This window comes from Kogia breviceps, chromosome 8, assembly GCF_026419965.1.
Source record: "Kogia breviceps isolate mKogBre1 chromosome 8, mKogBre1 haplotype 1, whole genome shotgun sequence".
NCBI lineage: Eukaryota > Metazoa > Chordata > Mammalia > Artiodactyla > Physeteridae > Kogia > Kogia breviceps.
Window position 1 is genome coordinate 50,332,467 of NC_081317.1, and position 26,759 is coordinate 50,359,225.

Genomic DNA, 26,759 nt, shown 5'->3' on the forward strand with positions numbered 1-26,759 from the left:
GTTCAGGGAAGATATTATAAGTCTATATAATATGGACTCTTTCAAAAATAGATTTGAGATTATTGGCATACAAACACACATATATATACAAAACAACTTAATAAAATACAAATAGAAAACTCAGATAAAGGAAAAATGTATTTGTACTAACTAAAGTATTAAATGCTATATTTAACCATTACATTTTGCCCTGAGCAAATAAATGAGAATATATTGAGTTACATTATCGGAAATGTGAATTTCTCATTATAGAAAGGGGAAAACATTCATGGAAAGAGAAAACATTTTCCTCTGTTAAATTCTAAAAGACATGTATTTTTGAAGCTTTATACATGAGATAATAAGTGAAGTAATGGACAAGTTCTTCAATGTTTTTCACAACAAGTCCAAAATAAGCTGTTTCTTATAGCGGGCCTCCGTCACAACTGAGGGCACAACCTCAAAGCATAACTCCTTCAAGGTGTCTTTGTAAGAGGCTAAGATAACTAATCCAAGTGTATAGACACCTAATGGTTTAATATAATCTAAGGGAAATGAAAGTAATACATATATAGTAGTATAATAAATAATAGAAGTACATAATAGTATAATCCTTATACAATATCCCTACATATCACTCCTTTCAAGAATACATTTGGTAAGAAATGAAGAATTCCCAAGCCAGGAGTGTTGGCATTCTGTAATAGATTCAGGTCATATCTGTCAAATTTTTCTCTCTGGCAAGGGCAGTAAATGGACATGTGCCTTGTAAGTGGTGATTCTAATCCAGAGAACCAGAGACCAAATGCCAGAATGATCCTGGAGTCAGAGAGCTAAAGCAAAAACTTGTCCAAAATGGAATAGAAGAATGAGGCCCAACACAGCCCCAAAATGGATCAGTAATACAGAAAGGATGAAAGGAAGAAGAAGAAATCTGTCAAATTATGACAAGAAGATAGCAGAGATGAACATCAAAGTTGTAGAACCTAAAACATGGCTGCAATTTTGCATGCCACCACCATTTGTTTGAGTAGGTAAGGCAGATACATTTAAAGAGATTGGATGAGATGAACAAAATCTACATTTCTTTTAAAATAAGAAGATAGTATGGCTACTATCCTTCCTATTAAAAATATTGAGTCATTTAACCAGTTATTCCCTCTGGAATGAAAGGCCATTCCAGTTTTCCATCATAGAAGATAGAAAGAGCATATCTGTTAAATGTTTTTGCAAGAATTTTTCTCAGCTTTGGGCTGTTCGAGCCAAGCATTTTAAAAGTGCTTGATACAGTCTCAGGAGTATCCACCAAGACCATGAGATAGATGGACATTTTTATTTTGGTCTGAAATACTTTCTCATATGTATTATCAGTCACCTACTGTGGCAGGAATGGCTCCATTATGCTCCAACAGAACAGCTGGCTCTAAACAAAATACACACCATGGCACCTGCCAGGATGAGTTAACTGCAAAAGTGACCCCCAGGTGACTGAAGGACTTAACCTGTTCATTGATATTGACCAAGCAAACTGGTGAATGTCTACCAAAGACAATGATCTTAACCCAGTAAAAATGGAGCCATATTTTTCCATCAAGAGGCAGATACCAGAACCTATTCCCTTTTAAGGCCACCCCTACTATGAGACAATAAAACCGTGCCATCTATATTTAGGAGAGTATTTCTCCCTCTAGGAACTATGGCAGAAGAAAAGATTATTCTATGTCCCTTTCAACAATAAAATCCCCTACTTTAGTTATAACAAAGTTCATAAGATGTCACAGTAAGAGATTAATTAAGAGAAATAGATTTCACTCAAAGCAGAACAGTTATAGATATCCAGAGACAGAATGGACATAGTGAAGATGCAATAAGTTAATACATAGTGAGGGTTTTGTCTCTGGAAATAGACAGGTACTACGTGGAACTGATATTGTAGAGTGATAATATTGGGGGCATGATTTAAATAATGAATGTATGGATAGACTCGATGACATATGGTATCTTCCAATCCTAAAGTTCTATGCTCCTTGATACTGGTACAGCCTTTTGTCCAAGATCCTCCCCTGGATTTCTGAACTGCTAAGTTTTCTTTGCTGGATTATTGACCTCCACAACCTACTTTATCTCTATGTTTGTTCTCACCTTACCCTTCCCACACACATAGACATACTCATTCTTTTTTTTTTTTTTTTTTGCGGTATGCAGGCCTCTCACTGTTGTGGCCTCTCCCGTTGCGGAGCACAGGCTCCAGACACGCAGGCCTAGCGGCCATGGCTCACGGGCTTAGTTGCTCCGCGGCATGTGGGATCTTCCCGGACCAGGGCACGAACCCGTGTCTCTTGCATCGGCAGGCGGATTCTCAACCACTGCGCCACCAGGGAAGCCCCATACTCATTCTTTACTTCTGCATTCAACCACTCATGGCTAGTACTTACCTTTCTGCTTACTTGGCTGTGGCTTCGTTGTTTCAGTCTTCCTCTTAAATGCTACCACGGCTCACATCCCAAAATGATAACTGTTCAGAAATGACTCTAATTAATTTTTACAATGACGGCTGACTCTACATAACTTTAAGTGAATCACTGTTCTTTAGTAAGCAGAAATGAACTTCTCAAAGTTTAATATATATTTAGAGTAGAGCTAAGATGCTTTCTAGCTCTCAAATTCTATGTGTTGAGCTATGAGTTTACCCAATAAAAACAGTCCTCCAGGGCTTCCCTGGTGGCACAGTGGTTAAGAATCCACCTGCCAGTGCAGGGGACAAGGATTCAAGCCCTGGTCCAGGAAGATCCCACATGCCATGGAACAACTAAGCCCGTGCGCCACAACCACTGAGTCTGCACTCTAAGCCCACGAGCCACAAGTATTGAAGCCCATGTGCCTAGAGCCCGAGCTCCGCAACAAGAGAAGCCACCGCAGTGAGAAGCCCACGCACTGCAACCAGAGAAAGCCCACATGCAGCAACAAAGACCCAACTCAGCCAATAAATAAATAAATAAAGTCCTCCACCTGAGATGTGAAACAGATACAAAATAGAACAAAAGAGTTTGACAGTTGGGATAGCAACATAGCTTTTATATTGATAAATCTATTATTGAAGAATGTGGTTTACATATTTAACAAATTGGGATTCCTACTATTGGACACCAGATTTAGACACTTTTGCCCATCCAGTCATAGGCAGCATCAGACCACCACAGGCTTTAGGACAAAGAGTAGCAAAATAGAATGCATGCCCCTGGTATAGCTATGCTCCAGAAGAAAAAGGAGAGCAAGGAGATGAACTATGCATGCTTAATTCCACTCCCAAACTCATCAATCATCAACTCTTTCATGCTCCAAGGGGAAGTATAAGAAACCAGAGGAGGAAGGAAGAAGAGCCTCCCTTTCCCAACACCAAAGATTATAATTAAATCAAGAGGTGGCATGCAAGGATTTAGACTATTTATTCCCAGTCATTTGAGAGTGCTCATGTCAAGATTGGTATAGGTGAGCAGTGAGAGAGGTTCAGGGAGGAGATCTGTTAGAACAAATGTGTGTCACCAACCACCTCCTACATAAACACTCTCTTTTACTGACCATCTACCAGGACTATTACTTGTCATATAGTATTCTATTATTTAAAAGTCATGTCCTTTTATTATTTTAATGAAGAAACTCTCATTTAGCACTTACTCTATGCCAGGCTCTGGGATACAAAACAAAATATAATGGTCCCTGCCCTCAAGTCCTTATGTTCTAGAAGGCAGGAGCTGTAAAGACAACTATCAAAAGACAACTCTAATAAATCAGGAAAAGAACTATAACCAAAACAAGCACATGACACCAAGGGAGCCCAAAGAAGGACTCTTAAATCAGACCAGTAAAGGCTTACAGTGAGGAGGTGATATGTATCCTGGGGTTTAAAGCATGACTTACAGGCACAAACGTAGGAAATGTAGAGAGCGCAACACATAGAATGACAGAAGGGGCACAGGGGAGCATGGGGTATCTGAGAATAATACTCAGTTCAGAGGGACTTGGTAGATTTACATTTTTTTTTAAGTCACACTGAAGAATGGATTAGAGAACCTAAAACTGGAAGCTGGGCAGCTTCTAGTAATCTGGCAAATAATCTAGGCAAGAAATGAGGGGAACCTAAGACAGACAATGAAAATGCAAATAGAGAGGAAGGGATAGATTTGGATGATATTTAAGTGTTAGAATCAACAGGACTTACGTCTCTTTGGAGGAAGAAATGTGGAGACAGAGGCGTCAAGGATTACTTCTACACTGCTAAATCCAGTTGCCGCACTGCACAACTTTTGAATCTCCTAAAGCGGGGTCTTTCCTCCAAAGCTGCTCCACTCAGTTTGTATCCCCTGTATCCCCCAAACATTTCAGACAGAGAGACTGGCATATGCAGAGTTGTATGCCTGTGTTGTGCTAGTATCCCAGCCCTAGATTTCCAAGAAGATCAAGAGTTAAGTGTATTTACTAGGTTAGTATGTACTATACACATCCTCCTCCCTCTTCGTGTCATATTATAATCACTCAGACCTTGATAATTAACATGACAACTGACCCTCTGACAATCATATTAAACTGCATGACTTTTTCTACCTCCCATACTACATGGTAATTACATGCATGATAGAGAGTGGGAGGCTTTCTCCTTTAATACACTGGCTGGGGTTAAAATATTTGGGGTGTCAAAACAGATGGCATCAGGCACTATATTATGTATACAGCTCAACTTATTCCATATCAGCAGTGGAAAGGATGCCTGACAGAAAATCTATGGCTCAGGCTCCAGTGTAGAAAACATTAATGCAAACATCCTCTGCCCAAAGGACTTGGCATTTACTACACTTTCTGCTGGAAGCACAAGGTTCCTGTGCCAAAGGTCAGGGGCACAGGGACTAACTTCTCCCATATATTTAAGCAAACTGTCCGTCACACCAGAAGTGCAAGCACACACACATACATGCACACCTCACTTATTGTAGTTGATTATGAAAAAGGTCAACTGAGTGATCTGCTGCCAGCACACACACACACACACACACACACGCGTGCATGCACACACACATACACACCCCTGCTAACATTAGGAAAATAGAAAAGGAATGACCAGCTTTTAGATTTCAAACAACAAATAAAATCTAGTCATTCCTGTCAATAGATTCTATTGCTTTCAAATGTTGAAATTCAAGGATGTTCACTTTTCAGTTCAACAGGTCATTTATCCCCCAAAGACTTTGCAAAGCAAGAAAATAAACCACCTGTGTGTTTGCCAAATGTCAGTACGTGTTAACAAATGAATTATTGGGTAAATAATGCTTGAGGATCACTTCAACTCTCCAAATATTACAATATACTTATAAAAATCAGATAGGTAATCTATATTTGCCACTTAGCAAAGAATATGGCACTTAGCAAAAAAATAAAGTATTTCTTTCCTGGGTTTTTTATTTGCTTGGGGATCTAGAACACTATATATATGATATAAAGTGAATATACTTACATGTCGCATATGTTTTATATGTTACACATACATACATTTATATATTATATATCCCATGTTATAAATTATAAAGCACATGAAATATGTTACAAATATATTTGTATATTTATAAGTTTATATTTCTCCAGAACAAATCTAAGGTTTTTATATTTATATTCTTCCATTTTGTACGTTCACATTTCCCCCAAATTAAAATCTATCTAGCGTGGTAAAAACATGCACCCAGGTGAGGTATATAAGAAAGTTCTAATCATCACTCCTCCTTCCCATTGTCTTTTGAGTGCATTTCGTGAGTCCCAGGGAAGTAGTTAATCACCCACCATGAGTGATGTCATCCACTTGTGTGTCATCTTGCACATCCATTACAGAGCACACACTGGGAATGTACAACATCTCCCATAGGGTCAGATAAAAAGGAAAAACTTCTTTCCTCCACTGTTAGGTTTGAATGATGCAAAGCAGGTCAGGTTGAAAAAATAAAATAAACAGCTGCTGTGTAAAATTCAAAGCCAAGAAAGAGTTCAAATTGAATCTTTGACACAGACTGCTTTTAAGGAGACCTCCTATCAGTAAAAAGTGCTATTCTCCAGGTGATTTTGCAAATATTTTTAATGCCAATTCATGTCAGTATTGACACTATGTTTTGACGGTAAGAGGAATTAAAATGATTCTGAGTACCTGAGGTGGCTCTATTGACACATCAGATTACACTTAATGTTTTAACAGCAAAGCAAAGTGGAGCAAAGCAATCACCCTACCATGTCTGGCTTATTAAAGCCCTTTCCAGCCAGGATGGTGTACCTTGCAAGGAAGAGACATCTCAAATAGAATCAGTAGGCTTTGAATATTAAAAAAAAAAAAAAAAAAAAAGACTCAGAATAACACATTCTCAAGCCTTTAAAGGTTATGTTCATTCTTTTCAGTGAGACTATACAAAAACTGGCTCTTTACGGAGCACTCAGAATTTCCTCCATTGGGAATTCCCTGTCTTGAGCAGGAGGAGAATAAACATAGCAGCTGCAGCAAGACCTGGGCTCCAGGCCTGAAGCCTCCAAAGGTCCACCTAGGGACCAGCAAGGATCTTTGAGTCTGTGCTTTCAACAAGATATGTTAGAGCAAGGGGTCTAAGGTGTACAGGGCTTCATGGATTGTCACAGTCTCATGCAATTCTAAATCTTCTAATCATGTGGAAGGGGCCTGCTTACAAAGGTCAGCTGTGCAATTTGTTAAGAATTATTCCCATAGCTGAAGTCTACGTGGAGAAAGTACAAAGGACAATGAAGATTAAGCTCCTATCAGGCCAATGGGGATGACAATTCTAACATCCTCTTTCTTTCTTCAAAGACAAAAATATCATCAAAGTAGACCCTACCCAGAGGGCTGGTTATGCTTTAAGTGAGAAAGAACTAATAGCCGTTTCCTAATTATTTTCTCAAACTCCCCCTCAAAAAAATCTGGCACTTTGGTAGGGAACACCTGATATTTCATACCAGTAGAATTACATCTTGAAATTTCTAGATTTAACAGGAATTACCACAGAACAGGAATTTGTTACCAAGAGGTAACAATTCTTGTTTGTCTATTTACAACTGAATAGTTACTTTACCTTTTTGTTTTTCAATGTTTTTTTTTTTTTCATCTGATTCAATGCAACCTGGAATAGAAAGTATCTATTCACACCTAGGACTATGGGATTTCCAAAACATTTTTTTGTCAGTGTGTTTATATATGAATCTAAGTGGAAGAAAGCAGATAATTCTCCCTAAAAGACATATTTTGCAGCTATCCGTGGAAAACAGGCAAGCCATTGCTCGCCTAGTGCTGGTAATCACAAAGCATTTTTCTGAAAGCTTTGTAAATGCTTTTTGCCCTACAGATAAGAGACTTAAAGTAGACAGAAATAAATGACAGGGCTCACAGTGACTTACCTCTGTGGCACTGCTGCTTGCCTAGCAGGCTGAGAACTCCAAGCTTTTCATGGTTCCTGTCAGGTTTGACTCTCCTGCTGCCAGCCAAGATGTGCTGGCAAGGAAGGCAGTGGGGAGAAAAGAATGTGAACAGGATCTGAGTCAGCCAGACCCAGGGTCGAACCCAGCTCTTCCACTTACTAGCTGGGAAGTCCAGCTTCTTCTATGGTCAAATTAGGATGATAAACCCGTACCAGACTGTGGTTAGAAGAAGTAAATTAAAGTGTCTGGACTAGTGCTTAGAATACAGGAACTAGTTATTTTTCCTTCTTGGAGCACATGCGATGCTTTTTGCCACATTGGGAAAGCAATCAATATAACAACTTATGTTTACACACCAAAGTGAGAAGTACCCCACAAGGAATAACCTACTCATCACTTTACTTAGTCCATATATGCCTTCAAATTCCCAGCAGTATTAGACAGCTTTCTATGAACTCCCCATTGCAGAAGTCATTGGCTACATTTTCTTCCCTAAATGCATTCTCTCCAACTTAAGAGAGAGCCCATGAGGTTGGGCTCAGGGTGGAATGCATATCTAACATGTTGACTGCCAATTCTCACCACTGCTAAAGCTCCAGGATAACTGAACTAGAAAAAAAGCTTTTGTTAATTCTCACATTCATCATTAGTTTGGTATGATCAAAAAAAGATGTTCCCACTGTACCCAGGGTAGTTTCTTAGTATCCTCTCTAATCCAGAGGAATGCCGCCTTAGCTCTGTCCATGGTGTCTCCACACTGAGCCTGTGGGAACGCAGTGCACCACTCAGCCCTGACACCTTCAACTCTTGCATCCACTGCTCTCCCCATTGACAGGCAGAGGAATGAAGTTCTGAAGTGCCATGTGCTCTGTTTCTGCTTTTTCCTCTTCCCCAAGGCCAGCTCTCAAAATATATATTGTGGTTTTACCATTACTTGACTTCCCTTCTCCCTCCCCTGCCCCAAACTCCCTTTTTCTGATCACTACCCACATCAACACAGAACTATTCAGCAAAAAGGATTACACTGTATTTAAAAGTTTTAATTATGTATCTATACATGTATATATATACATATTAAGACAGCCACCTTGGGCTTCCCTGGTGGCGCAGTGGTTCAGAGTCCGCCTGCAATGCGGGGGACGCGGGTTCGTGCCTCGGTCCGCGAGGATCCCACGTGCCGCGGAGCGGCTGGGCCCGTGAGCCACGGCCGCTGAGCCTGTGCTCCGCAACGGGAGAGGCCCACGTACAGCCAAAAAAAAAAAAAAAAAAAGACAGCCACCTTAAAAATAAAAATATATATTCTAATATATTTATTTTACATCTCTTTTGGAAGAAGCTAGAAAGAAAGGGAGGAAGGTAGAAAGAGAGACAGAGAGAGAAGAATTTGTCTTTCTTCAGTTTTTCATATGAGTGTTACTACTTCTACACCATTATAGTAGTCTCCAATTATAAATTGCTGTTGGCTTTCTTAGGATCAATATACCCAGAAGTCTAAATCAAATCTGAATTAAGATCAAATACTCTTTCAGCTATTATGTCTACGTATTGCCAAATCCCCCAGAACAATAGAGATCGTCTCTCCAAAGTGGTACCTCCTCATCCACCATCCTGCCAAGTTCTGCTTTTTATTGTTGCATCCATATGTTGAATCAACACATATACATTAAGCACACATCATATACCAGGGACTGTACTGCACTGGGTGTACAAAAATATATAAAGCACTGTTCCTGACCCTAAAGAGCTCAGAATAAATAAGGGAGACAAACTAACATAATGGATACAATATTAGGATTATGCACATGACACTAGGAGGGCTAGAGGAAGAAAATAATTCAAACTAAGAAGTCATGGAGGGCTTCCCAGATTCCAAACTGGGTTCCAAAGGTAAAAAGGTATTCCAAGCAATGAAAATAGCACATGCAATGACATGGGAGTATGAAACAGCACTATACTTACGGAAAACTGCTCTTCATCTAGTAAAAGGGCCTCAGAGTATAGTGGTAAGAAATAGGATTAGAGAAGCAAGCACAGCTAGATCATGAAGAATTGGGGGTGCTAAATTTATTCTGTGGGCAATAGGACTGTCAAAGAATTTTAATCGAGGGAGTGATGTAATCACGTTTGCATTTAAAAAGCTATGGCCATGGGCTAAAGGCTAAATTTAAGTGGGATGGAGGGTAAAGCCACGGAGCCCATGCAACTAGTAATCCAAGCAAGAACTGCTAAAGCAGTAGACCTGGCTATAAAAAGGTAGGGAATTTGGGAGCTAAGACTGGACAAGCCATTTATAGCTATTAAGTGAGAATGAAAATGGACAAAATAATCTCAGATGACTCCTGAGTCTCTATCGTTGGTAGAATGATGGTGCCATTCCCTAAGACAGGGACCATGGAAGGAGGAACATATTTGGAGGAAAAATGAGCAGTTCAGTTTGGACATTGAATTGAGGTACCCATGAAACACAGGAGAACAGTAGTCTTCGGACAGTTAGATGTATAGTTCTGGAAATCAGGAGAGGATCTAGGCAGGAAAATAGACCAGTGACAAGACAGTTTATATTGAGTTTCCTGGATACTCACTACTAACAGAACATCTTCTCCTTTCTGCTTTTCTTTCTCCCTTCTTTTTCACTTCAATGTTTTCTTACTCTCTTTGACCTATGATCACTTTCAATCATAGTACAATTAATCAAATATGGCTTTCTTTGGTCCCTGCTATATACTAAGGCAAAGGAAAATAAGAAAACTAAACTAATGAGATGAACCAATTTTAATATAATCAATTCAGTACATTTTTTGTACGTAAGAGAGCAGGTGCTCCACACAAGTTAGCAAAACACTCTGAATATTAAGTTCTAAAAAATTAGTTTCATGCTTTCCACCTTGCAGTATTACTAAAAAGGATATTGCATTATTTTATTGTTTACCAAATGCCCACACATAATAGTAAAATAGGCTGCATGTCCTATTTGTTCCTTCTTACCTTTTCCAGAATAACTATCAAGGATAACCACTTATATTTGCAATACAGAAACAGCAGGACATTTGGGGTTCCTGAGACATTGGTTGTGATTTTGCGTAATACCTATCTTTGGATGGGAATATGCACAGCTCTTTCCACTGTTTCAGGTTCAGAGCTGAAGATGTGGAGAATCTACCTCAAACTACAAATTATTTTGAATTGGACACACATGCCACGCATTTGTGGACAGCCTAGCATTTGGTACCTGTCATGTGTCCCGTCAACAAATGCAGGAGAAAATGACTTTTCCCCCCTCAAGCGCTATGCTTCAGAAAAAACATGATGACAGTTCTTCTCTGGTATTATATTTTGTGGGAGGAGAGAGGTTCATTTCAAATTAATTTATGATCTGTGAAAAGTGCTAGCAACATGCTTCACTGCACCTAGCAGCATAGTATGAACCATTCCCTTGTAAAATCCATTTGAGGGGCTCTCAAGGCGGGATCATGCTCCCTACTCCTGGGTCAGGCTGCCAGCATTAGCTACTGGTATTCAGAACCATGGAATCAATTTAAGGAGTCAAAGAGGGCTGTCACAGGGAGAGGCTTGGAAAGACAGCACTAAATGCCACTGCAGTATCTAAAGGCTGCGCCTTGAGGAAAATTTCAGTCCACCAGAGGTATCACCTGGGCCAGTGCACATGTTTTTTGAAAACAAACCAAGTCCCTTTCTTTCACAAGAACCTCATTTCTCATTATTGGAGTCTGTGCAGGGCAATAGCCAGTTTTTCATCCAGTTTTGCACTAATGTAACGCCTGTCAATAGTCAATTGGTCCCATTTGATCCAGGGCTTACACATACCAAGGGACTTCGTTACAATCACCCAACGTGTCAGGCCCTGATTAAAGTTGTTTTTCCTGCAGGGCTTATGGATCCATATCTATTTTGCTGCTCTCCAGCTGTCTCATAACTCAACTATGAAGCTTTCCTTCAAAGCTAGGCTTTTTGGTTGGCACCTGTTTTCACACAGCAATATTACTACTATACACAATTACAAAACAATTTTTTTCAGAGATTTATAAACTTTTCTTCAGATTCAGAGCAATTCACACCCACCACATCTAAACCAAAATTATATTAATCAGCTGAGAGAGAATAGAAGACTGGCATCAAACCCAAACGTTTACCCTTCTGTACTCCTGTTTTTTAATTATAAATATCATTGTATTGACAGTCAGATTTAGACCAACTACAAGGTAAAGAAATATTTGTTCAGGGCTTCTCCATAAGGAGGGAAGCAGTGTTGTTATGGAATCCATAAGCCCTTTCCATAGGTTTTGGTAAATATTTGTTCTGAAACTGTGGGAGGCAAGTAGGTCTGAGAGACAAGATAAGAAACAAAGAACAGGTAACCTACAGTGAAGGCTAGAGCTTGGGACATATTCCAGAGTGGAATAATTCCTGGAAATTATTAGTTAAGGTAGAATCCAGGTACTACTCAGGAGCTAGATAAATTATACGCAGGGAGAAAAAGTATGAAATATCCACACCAGAAAGCAGGACACATCTGCATCAGAGTTTAAGGTAAGGTTATGGACTGAAACAGATCAGCAATAATAATAAAGACGCACGCACCCAGGCAAGGAGAGAAGTACCTGGGGATCGAGTACCCAGAGCAGTATTCCAAAATCAAAGGATAAGGATGGCAAGATTTTTTTTTTTTTTTTAATCACTGTGGTAGCCACAGGCTGCTACCAGTAAAGAGGTCTTCTAGCGAGGCAATCATCTGCCCCAGCCAGGAGCCTTAGCATTTCTATAAAGGCTGAAACAATTCCATAGCAGAACAGCCTGTGAGAAGTAAATGACTGCACCTGGACAAATGAAGGAACAGGCTCAGCAAATCCAAACAAGTGAGTTTCACATGAGATGCTCCTTCCCCTCGCAGCTTAGGCTTTTCCTTTTTTGGAGCTAAACAGATTTTAAATGGAAAGTGTCCACTGATTTGTGGGTCCATTCTATGGACTCCATATGAGATACTTGCACATGTTCCTTCAGCTCATACCATTTCCCCCTGCTTCTCTAAGTTCTGGGGGGAATTAGGGGTGGGATGCAACAACGGAGAACAGACAAGGGAAAGACTGGAGGTCAAGGAGTCCAAGTTTTAACCTCTGCTGCACAATCCATTCAGAGTTTGAATCTGGAGAGGTCTTTAAATTTGGAGAATTGCTTTAGAATCCTCATTTTAAAGAGACCAGTGACATCGTTATTCATGGGAATCATTCATGGAGATTTGGGGTTTAATCAGGATATTAATACTCAAGAAAAGACTGAGTAGAACAAAAGCTATTCTTTTCTTAGGAGCCAATTGCTTGAATAATATATATGGCAACAGATCTTTTAAAAAATATTCTACCAAGGATGAGAAACCAATTTTTAATAATACATTTTATACAATAGACATTGTCCAGGTGAGAAGCCTTGACTAACAGTCTTAACAAAATACTTTTTACTAATTTTGGCCTTAAATGCCTCTCTCTGATTATGAACAGCTTCAGTTATCACTACTACAATGACTCAAATTGGTAACAATGCTACAATGGTACCTCACTTCTAAAAGCTTCCTGTTGGCTTAAGGGTTTTTTTCCCTATCATTTTTTTTTCAATTGTGATGAACAAACAAGTATCAAACGATTATTTAGGACATTTGAAAGAACTATTAGAGACTTGAAGATTGACTTTAATATTCCTCCTAATACTGCAAAGCAAAACTTGATTTGAGGATCTATTTTCTTTGTTGAGTCTTTGGTGCTGAGAAATAAGATTTAGTATGTTTCAGAGCTATGTTTATAGTCAGATTAATATCAAGAAAAATAGATATTCTGGGGGAAAGAAAGGGAAATTTTCTCTTTATCATGTGAATTTTTCAGAGGAAAATAGTCATAAATAATAATGGAAGATCAAAATTATTGGTGTTCTAACTTTTTATTAATAAATGAAAGCAAAAAATGATTTCTACAAAAATATCTTGAAGGCACATGAAAATCATTTTTTAATTTTGTTTTTAACCAGTCAGATATATTCGTGAAAAATGGGATGTTGCTGTCATTTCAAAACTCTGAAAGGAAACTTATTTTGCAGTCATGTTATTGATAAACTCACGCCAAGAGAAGCCCCTCACTTTGACTCACTACAGATTTCTCTCTAGAGCCATAGTAGGCTTATAAAAATATAAGCGCCACCCAATGACAGAAAGATAATTCCCTTGAATACTTCCCAGAAAATGTTCTAATATCTTGTTCTTTAGAAAATTAAAGAAGAGGAAGAAACTACATCCAAAGTGCAACTCTACTGTCAAAACTACTACATGTTGCATTGCATGGTGGAATGTATGCCTCAAAGTAGAAACCCTCAAGTATCACCTTAGGAATTGAGGTGAGACATGGAGCACACTTCTATGCTGAGAAAAATTGTCTCTGGTACTACTGCTGTGTTTATTATTCAGATATTACTAAGCACTTGAAGTAGCAAGAATGAGAGCCCACTGTTTCTAGAGAGAACTAGAAACTATTTTATCAATAGAACAATCTCACAATCTGTTGACTGTTGTGGCAGTGATCCCTGGTGTTCTCATTAAAAGAAATGAAAATTTTAATCCTGCTCCCACGGAAGAAAAAACTAGTCCGTGAATGGCAGTGTTCAGTCAGTGGCATCTACTGCTGATGTTACATTCAATTGAGAACATGCAATAGGTGTATAAAAGTAGTAAGAATTTTGTAAAATTTCCGTTTGATTCTATAAATATATAAACCAGGATTCTCAAATGTTCTATAAAATATAGAGGCAAATGTCACCAATTAAAAATGTCTTTCCAAGAAAGAAAAACCCCTTTCAAGCCAGAAGTAAGACAAAAGGTCTTAGGATGTGACCACATATTCAGACATAAATTCCCTTTTCCTCCCCATTGTGTTTCTCTTTACTTAAATTCCTTTCTGTTTCCATTTCCTCTTCAATATTTTTCCAGTTTTTGCACCATTATATCTTTACCAAACTGCTTCTTTTACTCCCTCCTCATATCTTCACATTTTAAAGTCTCATCTCTTTGTCTTAAAGTCTCATCTCTTTGTCTTTTCCTCATTTTATTATAGATTTTTGGTTTGCAGTTACCATGAGGCTTTTGTATAGCAGTCTATATATACATTATTATTTTTAGTTGCTGATCTCTTAATTTCAAATGCATTTTTAAAACCCTGCATTTGTACTCTCCTCCCCTCATGATTACTGTTTCTGATATTATATTTTATATCTAATTGTTTTGTGTATCCTTTAACTGCTTATTGTGGATACAGATGATTTTACTACTTTTGCCTTTTAACCTTCCTACTAGCTTTATGTGTGGATGATTTCCCACCTTTACTGTATGTTTGCCTTTACCAGTGAGCTTTTTCATTTTGTAATTTTCTTGTTTCTAGTTGTGGCCTTTTATTTTTCACCTAGAGAAGTTCCTTTAACATTTGTTATAAAGCTGGTTTCATGGTGCTGAACTCCTTTAGCTTTTGCTTGTCTGTAAAGCTTTTGATTTCTCCATCAAATCTGAATGAGAGCCTTGTTAGAGTATTCTTGGTTGTAGGTTTTTCTCTTTTATCACTTTTAATATATCGTGCCACTCCCTTCCGGCCTGCAGTTTCTGCTGAAAAATCAGCTAATAGCCCTATGTGAGCTCCCTTGTATGTTATTTGTTGCTTTTCCCTTACTGCTTTAATATTCTTTTTCTTTAATTTTTGTCATTATAATTACTATGTGTCTTGGCATGTTCCTTCTTGGGTTAACCCTGTATGGGATTCCCTCCACTTCCTGGACTTGGGTGACCCTTTCCTTTCCCAGGTTAGGGAAGTTTTCAGCTATTACATCTTGAAACATTTTCTCAGGCCCTTTCTCTCACTCTTCTCCTTCTGGGACCCCTATAATACAAATATTAATGTGCTTGATAGCATCCCAGAGGTTTCTTAAACTGTTCTCATTTCTTTTCATTCTTTTTCTGTTCAGCAGCAATGATTTCCACTACTCTGTCTTCCAGCTTACTGATCCATTCCTCTATATCATTTAGTCTACCACTGATTCCTTCTAGTGTACTTTTCATTTCAGTTATTGTATTCTTCATCTCTGTTTGGTTGTTCTTTATATTTTCTAACTCTTAAACTGTTAAAAATTTCCAACTTCTCGCTTTGTTCATGCACTCTTCTCCCAAGTTCTTTGATCATCTTTACATTCATTACTCTGAACTCTTCCTTGGGTAGGTTGCCTATGTTCACTTCACTTAGTTCTTCTTCTGGGGTTTTATCTTGTTCCTTTGTTTAGAACATGTTCCTCTGTCACCTCATTTTGTCTAAGTTGCTATTTGCATTTTCATGTGTGTGGTAGGTTAGTTACATGTCTTGATCTTGGAGAAGTGGCCTTCTGTAGAAGACATCCTATGCATTCCAGCATGCATTCCCCTCTCATCACCCAAGCTATATGCTCTAGGGATTCTCCCTAAGAGGGTTTCATGGGTCCTTCTGTTGTGGTGGGCTATGTGAGTGGTCTGGTAGGCTTGGTTGGCCCCTAGCCCAGTTGGTTGCCAGGCCCTATTTTGTGCAGATTCTGCTGGCTGCTCTTTAGTGGGGCCTGGAAATGAGGCAGCTGGCTGCAGAACCCTAGGGGTCCCCAGGGTAGTGCTGGCTCACTGGTGGGCAGAGTCAGGGTCCTGAAGACTCCGGGGCTGTTGCCCGCCCACCGATGGGTGAAGCCAGGTCCTGGGGTTAATGCCAGACTACTGGCAGGCAGACCCAGTTCCTGGAATCTGGCTGCAGGGCCCAGGGATCTCAGAGCTCATTTCAGATTGTTGGGTGGTGGGGGATGGGGGATTGGCTCCTGACACAGTTGGGTATGGGATCTGGGGTGTCCCGAAGCTTGTGTCAGCCTGCCAGTGGACAGGGCCAGGGCCCGGGCCCAGCTGGTCCCAGGGTAGGGCCTGGCCTGATGAGGGTGGGCTGGGTATGCAGGCTGAGGGATCATGGTTCTCGTGAGTCTGGTGTCTGCCCCCTGGGAGGTGAGACTGGTCTAGAGGCTAGTGCAAGCTTCCTGGAGGGCGGGGCTGGTGCCTGCCCATTGGTGGATGGAGCTGGGTCTTGGTCCTCTGGTGGGTAGCTCCATGTCTAGGGGCCTGTCTAGAGGTGGCTGTGGGCTCAGGAAGCCTTTAGGCAGCCTGTCTGCTGATGGCTGCGGCTGTGTCCCCACCTAGTTAGCTGTTTGGCTTTGAGGCTTCCCAGCATTGATGCCTACGGGCGGTTGCGTAGGGCCAGGTTTTGGAACTAATGAGTAGAAGGAGGGTCCCAAGATGGCAGCCACCAGCAGGAGTGTTCATGCTGTAGAATGTTCCCAAATATGACTGCTACCAGTCTCCATGTCCCCAGAGTGAGCCACAGCCACCCCCCAGCCCTGCTTCTCTGGGAGACTCTCTAAGACTAGTGGGCAGGTCTGGCCCAGGCTCCTATCAAATTACTCTTTCACCCTGTACCCCAGTGCACATGAATTTGGTGTGTGTCCTTTAAGAGTGACGTCTCTATTTCCCCAAGTCCTGTGGGTCTCCTGAAATTAAGCCCCTCTGGCCTTCAAGGCCAAATGCTCTGGGGGCTCATCTTCCCAGTGCAGGACCCCTAAGTTGTGAAGCTCAGCGGGGTGCTCAGAACTGTCACTCCTGTGGGAGAACTTCTGCAATGTAATTATTCTCCAGTTTGTGAGTTGCACAGCTGGGGGTATAGTACTTGATTATATTGTGAGTCCGCCCCTCCTACCCATCTCACTGTGGTTCCTTCTTTATGTCTTTAGTTGCAGAAGATCTTTTCTGGTAGGTTCCAGTCTTTTCCATCAATGGTTGTCCTGCAGATAGTTGTGATTGTGGTGTGCTTGTGAGATGAGGTGAGCTCAAGGTCTTTCTACTCCACCATCTTGGCTGATCTCCTGCCTTTTCCTCATTTTTATTCACACCTGCTGTGAGTCTTCTTTTCATATAGCACCAGACAAGGTTCAATACTCTTGTGCTTTCATTTAGAAATAGTATAAAGCACCAAGAAAGAGATATCTCAAATTTAGGTAAGAATATGTGATATACTTTTTAAAATAAGTGCTCAACTAGAGAGACCTAGCATCCAAAAAGAAAATCATAACAAAAATATATTTATAGAGAAATGGGGTATTGCCCAATTGAAAAGGAATTAGAAGTTACATGTCTTGACCATTCTACCAACTTTGAATTCAGGGTTTATCTTTGGACCTCCATCTCTGAGCTAGTGACTTTTCCATAATTAGCACTTAATAAATGTGTATTGAATTATATTAAAGTAATATCTAAGTTGATTCAAGTTTTCAACCACCATCAAAACTGTCTGGTTAATTAGGTGTCTGTATTTCTTGGGATGAGTTTCTTGTACTCGTGTACAAGTAAGAATAATGAAAAACAATCATCTTAACACTGTCTAATTTTAATACCTACATTTCTGATCATCTACTATATTCAAGTATCTCCTATGAAGATCATTAGGTTACTCCCAAATTTTCCAACAATATTCTGATGCCCACTTTATAAATGAGGAAACAATCTGAAGGTTTTGACTAGACCATATAATTCATCCAGTAAGGAGTGAGGGGATCTGAACATAGCCTCTCTGGTGTTAAACTCGTGTTCTTTCATTACCCCACACTACAATTGTAGCCTTAGGAACAATAGACAGTCTTGAGGTGATGCTACTAAGAGAGATTCTGAGCCTTAAAACAATTGATACAACCTGTAAAAATAAACAGTTTTTTTTTTCAAATTGCCATTCCAACAAGTCAGGCATTCTTATCATTTATTTCTGCATGTAGAGGGCCACATTGTTTGAAGCTGTATTCAATCAGAGGTATGTTTCCCATGTGCCTACTGTCGTCTTCTACTTGATTATAGAAAAACTGAAACATGCAGCAAAGTGTGTAATCTTACCAGTGTTGGTTACACTTCCTCCTTATTTACTGTTTGAAACTATGCCCCTTTCTTCGGCAAACAATACACTTAGTTAAGAATAACTCTATTATCGTTCTGTAAACAGGACTACTACAAAGGTGACACTCAATTTCTGCAGCAGAGGCAAGTAGATGGCTCTTCATGGCTCCCCACTGGCCAGGCCACAGAGTGGCCTTGAGGGCAGCCAGTTGCCTGCCCTCTCTGGATAAGACATACAAATACAGCTGCTCTGTGGGGAGAGAACTGGACAAGAGAGGAAGAAAAATGACTGTCTAGAGGAGAAAAACTGAAGCAGCAGAGAGGAGGCCAGAACAACAGGCTCACTTAGAATTTGTTCATTTTACCAAATAATTGCTGCAGAGGAATAAAGACCATTGATATATAGTCTCAGTTATGTCATGGGACAAAGCATAACATTCAGTCTGATGCCTGGGCTTCTTGCCCATAATAAAATGTTATTGCATAATAAGACTGATTTCCTGCATAAAAAAGAGGTGAATAATATTTATTTCCAGTGTAAATTATCACCATTAGTTCACAAAATGCTTTCCTTGTTCAGGAATTACAGGAAGGAGGAGATGTCAAAACAGAACATAAAGGAGAAGCAATTTAAATATATTACTAAATCATAATCTTTTTATGGAATCCTATTGTTTACCAAACACTGTCACCATTATTTGGCTAAATTGGACCAAAACCAAACCTTATAAAACAGGGTCTATAATCCTTTTACAGGTGAGAAATCTGAGACTAATTGGGTTACATAACTTGCCCAAGGTATCACTGGTTGTGATGGTTAATTTCATGTGTTAATTTGAGTGACCACAGGGTACCCAGATAAAACATTATTTCTGGGTGTGTCTGTGATGGTATTTCCAGATGAGATTATCATCTGAATGGGTGGATCAGTAAATCAGACAGTAAACCCAATGTGGTGAGAATCATCCAACCTAATGAGGACAAGGACAGAACAAAAGGGAGAAGAAGCAGAAATTCACCCCTTTATTTTTTCTGCCTCACTGTTTGAACTGGGACATCTCATCTCACCTTCCTTTGCCCTCAGACTGGGATTTACACCATCAGCTCCGCTGGTTCTCAGGCCTTCCGACTTGAGGAAATTACAGCATGGGCTTTCCTGGGTCTCCAGTTTGCAGATGGCAGATTGTGGGGCTTCTCAGCCTCTATAATTTCATGAGCCAATTCCTAATATATATATTCTCCTCCTGGTTCTGTTTCTCTGGAGAACCCTGGCTAACAGAAAACAAAGAATCCAGGACTTTATTAGGAACTTCAAATCCAAACTCCAGGAACACACTTTCCATAAGACTATACAACATCCAACTGAGCGTTTTACTTTTGAAAAAAAATGTGTTGAGTCAGCTACTTCTCTCATGTACTTCCACAGCCAGAGCATGTGACCTGTACAACTGTACAGGTTCTGCAACTAGAAGGGCCCTGCCCTTGGTTTAATACCCTGTTGTTACCATCTTGACATCTGAACAAGGTGCCCCACATTTTCACTTTGCACTGGGCCCCACAAATTATGTAGCCAGTGCTGTCCACAGCATGCAGGACAAACCAACTAGCATAGATCACACTGAGTCTTGATTGTGGGTTCAGTAATGTATTGTTACCAGTAGATGGCCACCCCTTCTGAGTAGGTCTCTGGGACCTTCCGTGACAGGCCCCAGTTACCTCTGATCTCATCTGGGCCCTTCACATTCTCCATTCCAGACACATTGCCTCTTGGCACTTATCCTACTACATGAAGCACCATCTCCTGTGCCTAAAAGACTTCTCCCTCAGATATTCCTGGGCGTCACTCCTTCTCTTCATTTCTCTGTTCAAATGCTATTTCCACAGAGAGAACTTCTCTGACCATCCATTTGTGTTTACAATGTCCCCCCTTTCTCACCCCATCATTTACCCTGCTTAACTTTCATTTATAGCATTGCAATACCATCTTAAGTAATACACAGCCACTCGTTTAATTTTCATTGTTGTTCTGGGCTAAATTGCATCCCCACAAAACTGTATGTTGAAGCCTTAACCCCCAGTAACTCAGAATGTGACTGTATTGGGAAATAAGAACTTTAAAGAGGTAACTGAGTTAAAAGGAGGCCGTTGGGGTTGGCCCTAATCATATCTGACTAATGTCTTTATAAGAGGAGGAACTTTAGACACAGAAACACCAGGGGCATGCACACACAGAGAAAACATCATGTGAGGACACAGCAAGAGGGTGGCCACCTGCAAGTCATGCAGAGGGTCTTCAGGAGAAACCAAACTTGCTGACAGCTTGATCTTGGATTTCAAGCCTCCAGAACTGTGAGAAAATAAATTTCCATCGTTAAGCCTCCAGTCTGTGGTATTTTGTTATGACAGCCCTAGCAAACTAATACAATTATCTTTGCCATCCACTAGAATGTGAGGTCTCTGAGAGAAGAGATTTTGTCTTGTCCACTGCTAAAAGGCTCAATACCAAGCAATCGACACAGTAGATATTTTTAAATTGTTGAATAAGCAATGACTGATTTCACAATTCCTTAAGAGGAATTTGAAGAGAATCTCCAAATATTCTGTGATATCAAAATATTTTATTCTATGCTACCTGAATTAATTATGCCACAGAAGGAGACTTGGGAACCATTTTGTTTAAACAAAGGTTTTCATTGTAATGGGACTTGACCAGCTCTGTGTTTTTAACCAGGCTTGTAATGCAGCCACTAATGAATTATGTCAGGATCAAGAGACTGAAGATCACAAAACATGCTAGAAGGAAGGCTTTTGTCACACGGTGTTTGTTATTAGAAAAATTACAAAAACAACCTACAGCAAAAATCAATCAGGAACTAAAAGGATACCCCACAACCTCCCTCCCATGCATCTCTTTGATAGTCAAGATGGGTTAAAACTAATTACTTTTAGCGCTTCTAAAGCTACATAACCACAGTTTTATTCCAACAAACAACACATTCAAATTGCTGCATGTTCCTCAAGTTGTCAATATTACCACAGCTTTTGTCATCACATTAACAGGACAAAACATGAGAGTAGCAAATTACCGGCCATCACATTGATTGATAGTCCCACAGTTCTCCACTCCTATGCCCAGGGTGGCTAATATTCCCTAGGAGTGACAGATGCTGAGCTTTTCAGGCATTTCTGCCTCTGATGACGTTTTTGACATGGGCAGTTAGCCTCTGACAGCTTCCACTGGGTAGGTAACTGGAGCTACCTGAGTGTCACAAGGCCCTAAAAGAACATAAGACCTGAAGTTACCCTCTTGGGCATAGGACATGTCTGCTTGCTGCCTAAAGTAGTACAGACCTATAGAAAATGTTACACAGATGTTCATGATTTCCATTTCTAAATGTATGAGATCAAAAGGAAAGTGAAATTGTGGTAGAAATTTCAGAGTGACTCCTATTTTACACTTGGCTTCCTCACAAATCTTATTTCTATGCTACTGAAAATAGGGAAAGAATTAGATGTACTAAGGGTACCTAATGCCAGTACTCTGGTAAGCTTGTTAATACTTTAAGTCATTTAATTTTCAACCTAAATCTCTGGAGTAACTATTTCTATCAATAAGGGGTGATGAATCTAAGGTTCAGAAAATTCAAGATCATGCACTTAGAGGTGACAGTAATGACATCTTCATAACATTCCAATTTCTGGTGAAAGAAGCTACCTCCTCCTTTCTGAAGGTCAGCCCTTACCCTATTCTCAGCCTTTGAGATTTAGTTGGGGCAGACCTAACAAGTGGTTCTGCGAAATGGAAATGTAACCTAGGTCCATGTATCCATAGCAATAAGAACAAGAATGACATCTGGGACTTTTGCAGGAATTGCTAAACAGGTAAGACATTACACTGAACCTACCACATGTCATCATAGGAAGAAAACCTGGCTAGGAATGAAGCTACCAGAGAGAAAAGCAACACAAAAAATGGAAAGAGATGGCCCAGAGAGGGACTTAAATAGAGAAAGAGAGAGAGAGAGAGTACAGAAGCATAATTTGACCCCTGCATCTAGCCATGCCAGAGAGCCACAGATGCATACTTTGACTTTTCCTTTTGTCTGCCATCTACTTTTTCCCCTAAAGCAAATTTAGGTGTTTTTTGTTTTTGTTTTTCATCACATGCAATCAAGAGTCCTGTAGAATTCCTAGGACAGGGCTGTACACTATTTTTGACCAATCATTTTATGATGTTCTTTTTCCATGATGGACTCAATAGTTTAGGCTTTGTTTATTTAGTTTGTTATTGAAAACTAATACCAACAAGGACAATTTGACTCCACTATCTTTATTCTAATAATCATCATCATCAGAATCTCTACATGTGTTACACATCATAATGTAGTGTCAACCCTACTAGAAATGAGATAACAAGTATTTACTAGGATATCAATACCTTCTCATCCTTGCTCTACCTCCTAAGGTATTGCCAGAGGAAACCAAGGCTTGGAGACGTTCGGGGACTTGACCAAGAAAACTTTGCTAACTAGTGGCAGAGATAAGCTAACCACTCTTCACTCTCATATTACAAATACCTTTTGGTATTATAAAGACAAATAACCAGAATGATAGACACCCTTTCCTGTAATTTGTAAGGCACTTTAATCGATTTAAGATGAGTGAAAAAGCTTCAGTACTAACTAAATATCTTAAGAATGAGGGCCTCATTTCTAAGCTAAATAGCCAATTAAAAATTTTGCTATATCCATGGTTTTCAACTTAATTTTGAGGAACCATAGGGCTAACACTTGGGGTGGGCTTATTTAATAATCAAACATTTTAAAATAAAATTGTATCAAATTTAAACATGGAATTCTTAAAACATCTCCCACAGATTCTGAGGGAAACTGTTCGAAAACCACTATCCTAGAGTACATAGAAAATATTGTTGTCTGTTTATTTTTGGAACCAAAGAATAGTCTGCAAATGGACAGAACAAGTCAAAAGAGGCTGAAAACCAGGCATAAGGTCCAGCTATCTGTATGAAATGGGAGTGAAGCAGAGTACAGAAAATGGTCACACTTGGAGGCAGCTGTTACAGAGATAGTTGGATTATCCAAGAGGCCCCATAGCAGATAGCGTGGCCAGACAGAGGACTTGAGTTCTAGGTAGCCATAAGGTCAGAGTCATAATGTCAAGAAACAGGAACACTAAATGAATTAGCAAAGCAGGGGGTAAGACAAAGGACAGGGATTAAAACACGTTATTGAAACTGGGATACATGGTAGGGCTTAGTCTTTGGATTCTAATTAATAAATGAAGGAAATCAGATCAGAGTAAGATCTATCCAAAGACCTTAATATAGGTCCTACCAAGCTATCTGTCTGAAGCTTCTTCATTTTTCCAGAAGAGAAACAGGATTGCCTCTAGAACCTGAAGCTAGACTAAGCTTTCAATTGGGAAATTTAATGATCCAGGCATAGAAGTGCTATAGGGACACAGGCCTTCCCATATAATATGGAACATATTCCAAAACCTGTTGAGTGAATGTTTACATTTTAAATCATATTGTGACATTAAAAATTTAGCCCTAATTATAAAATAAAACAAAAACCTTAAGAACCTTGACATTAGAAGAACTACAATCTGGCAGCCTGTGGAACAAAAACTACATTCACAGAAACATAGACAAGATGAAAAGGCAGAGGGCTATGTAACAGATGAAGGAACAAGATAAAACCCCAGAAAAACAGCTAAATGAAGTGGAGATAGGCAACCTTCCAGAAAAAGAATTCAGAATAATGATAGTGAAGATGATCCAGGACCTCAAAAAAAGAATGGAGGCAAAGATCAAGAAGATGCAACAAATGTTTAACAAAGACCTAGAAGAATTAAAGAACAAACAGAGATGAACAATAAGGTAACTGAAATGAAAACTACACCAGAAGGAAACAATAGCAGAATAACTGAGGCAGAAGAACAGAAAAGTGACCTAGAAGACAGAATGGTGGAATTCACTGCTGTGGAACAGAATAAAGAAAAAAGAATGAAAAGAAATGAAGACAGACTAAGAGATCTCTGGGACAACATTAAATGCAACAACATTTGCATTATAGGGGTCCCAGAAGGAGAAGAGAGAGAGAGAAAGGACCAGAGAAAATATTTGAGGAGATTATAGTTGAAAAATCCCCTAACATGGGAAAGGAAATAGCCACCCAAGTCCAGGAAGCACAGCGAGTCCCATACAGGATAAACCCAAGGAGAAACACGCTGAGACATAGAGTAATCAAATTGGCAAAAATTTAAAGACAAAGAAAAATTATTGAAAGCAGCAAGGGAAAAATGACAAATAACATACAAGGGCACTCCCATAAGGTTAACAGCTGATTTCTCAGCAGAAACTCTAAAAGCCAGAAGGGAGTGGCATGATATACTTAAAGGGATGAAAGGGAAGAACCTACAACCAAGATTACTCCACCCAGCAAGGATCTCATTCACATTCGATGGAGAAATCAAAAGCTTTACAGACAAGCAAAAGCTAAGAGAATTCAGCACCACCAAACCAGCTCTGCAACAAATGCTAAAGGAACTTCTCTAAGTGGGAAACACAAGAGAAGAAAAGGACCTACAAAAACAAACCCAAAACAATTAAGAAAATGGTCATAGAAACATACATATGGATAATTACCTTAAACGTGAATGGATTAAATGCTCCAACCAAAAGAAACAGGCTCGCTGAATAAATAAGAAAACAAGACCCATATATATGCTGGCTACAAGAGGCCCACTTCAGACCTAGGGACACATACAGACTGAAAGTGAAGGGATGGAGAAAGATATTCCATGCAAATGGAAAGCAAAAGAAAGCTGGAATAGCAATATTCATATTAGAAAAAAATAGATTTTAAACTAAAGAATGTTACAAGAGACAAGAAAAGACACTACAAAATGATCAAGGGATCAATCCAAGAAGAAGATATAACAATTATAAATATATATGCACCCAACATAGGAGCACCTCAATACATAAGGCAACTGCTAACAGCTATAAAACAGGAAATCGACAGTAACACAATAATAGTGGGGGACACTAACACCTCACATACTCCAATGGACAGATCATCCAGACAGAAAATTAATAAGGAAACACAAGCTTTAAATGACACAATAGACCAGATAGATTTAATTGATATTTATAGGACATTCCATCCAAAAACAGCAGATTACACTTTCTTCTCAAGTGCACATGGAGCATTCTCTAGGATAGATCACATCTTGGGTCACAAATCAAGCCTCGGTAAATTTAAGAAAACTGAAAACATATCAAGCATCTTTTCCGACCACAACACTATGAGATTAGAAATCAGTTACAGGGAAAAAAACGTAAAAAACACAAACACATGGAGGCTAAACAATATGTTACTAAATAATCAAGAGATCACTGATCAAAGAGGAAATCAAAAAATACCTAGAGACAAATTACAACGAAAACATGATGATCCAAAACCTATGGGATGAAGCAAAAGCAGGGAGGGAGGTTTATAGCAAGACAAGCCTACCTCAAGAAACAAGAAACATCTCAAATAAACAATCTAAACTTACATCTAAAGGAACTAGAGAAAGAACAAACAAAACCCAAAGTTAGTAGAAGGAAAGAAATCATAAAGATCAGAGCAGAAATAAATGAAATAGAAACAAAGAAAACAATAGCAAAGATCAATAAAACTAAAAGCTGGTTCTTTGAGAAGATAAACAAAATTGATAAACCTTTAGATAGACTCATCAACAAAAAGAGGGAGAGGACTCATATCAATAAGATTAGCAATGAAAAAGAAGAAGTTACAATGGACACCGCAGAAATACAAAGCATCATAAGAAACTACTACAAACAACTCTATGCCAATAAAATGGACAACCTGGAAGAAATGGACAAATTCTTAGACAGGCATAACCTTCCAAGACTGAACCAGGAAGAAATAAAAAATATGAACAGACCAATCAAAAGTAATGAAATTGAAACTGTGATTAAAAATCTTCCAACAAACAAAAGTCCAGGACCAGATGGCTTCACAGGTGAATTCTACCAAACATTTAGAGAACAGCTAACACCCATCCTTCTCAAACTCTTCCAAAAAATTGCAGAGGAAGGAACACTCCCAAACTCATTCTATTAGGCCACCATCACCCTGATACCAAAACCAGACAAAGATACTACAAAAAAAAAAGAAAATTACAGACCAATATCACTGATGAATATAGATGCAAAAGTCCTGAACAAAATACTAGCAAACAGAATCTAACAACACATTAAAAGGATCATACACCATGATCAAGTGGGGTTTATCCCAGGGATTCAAGGATTCTT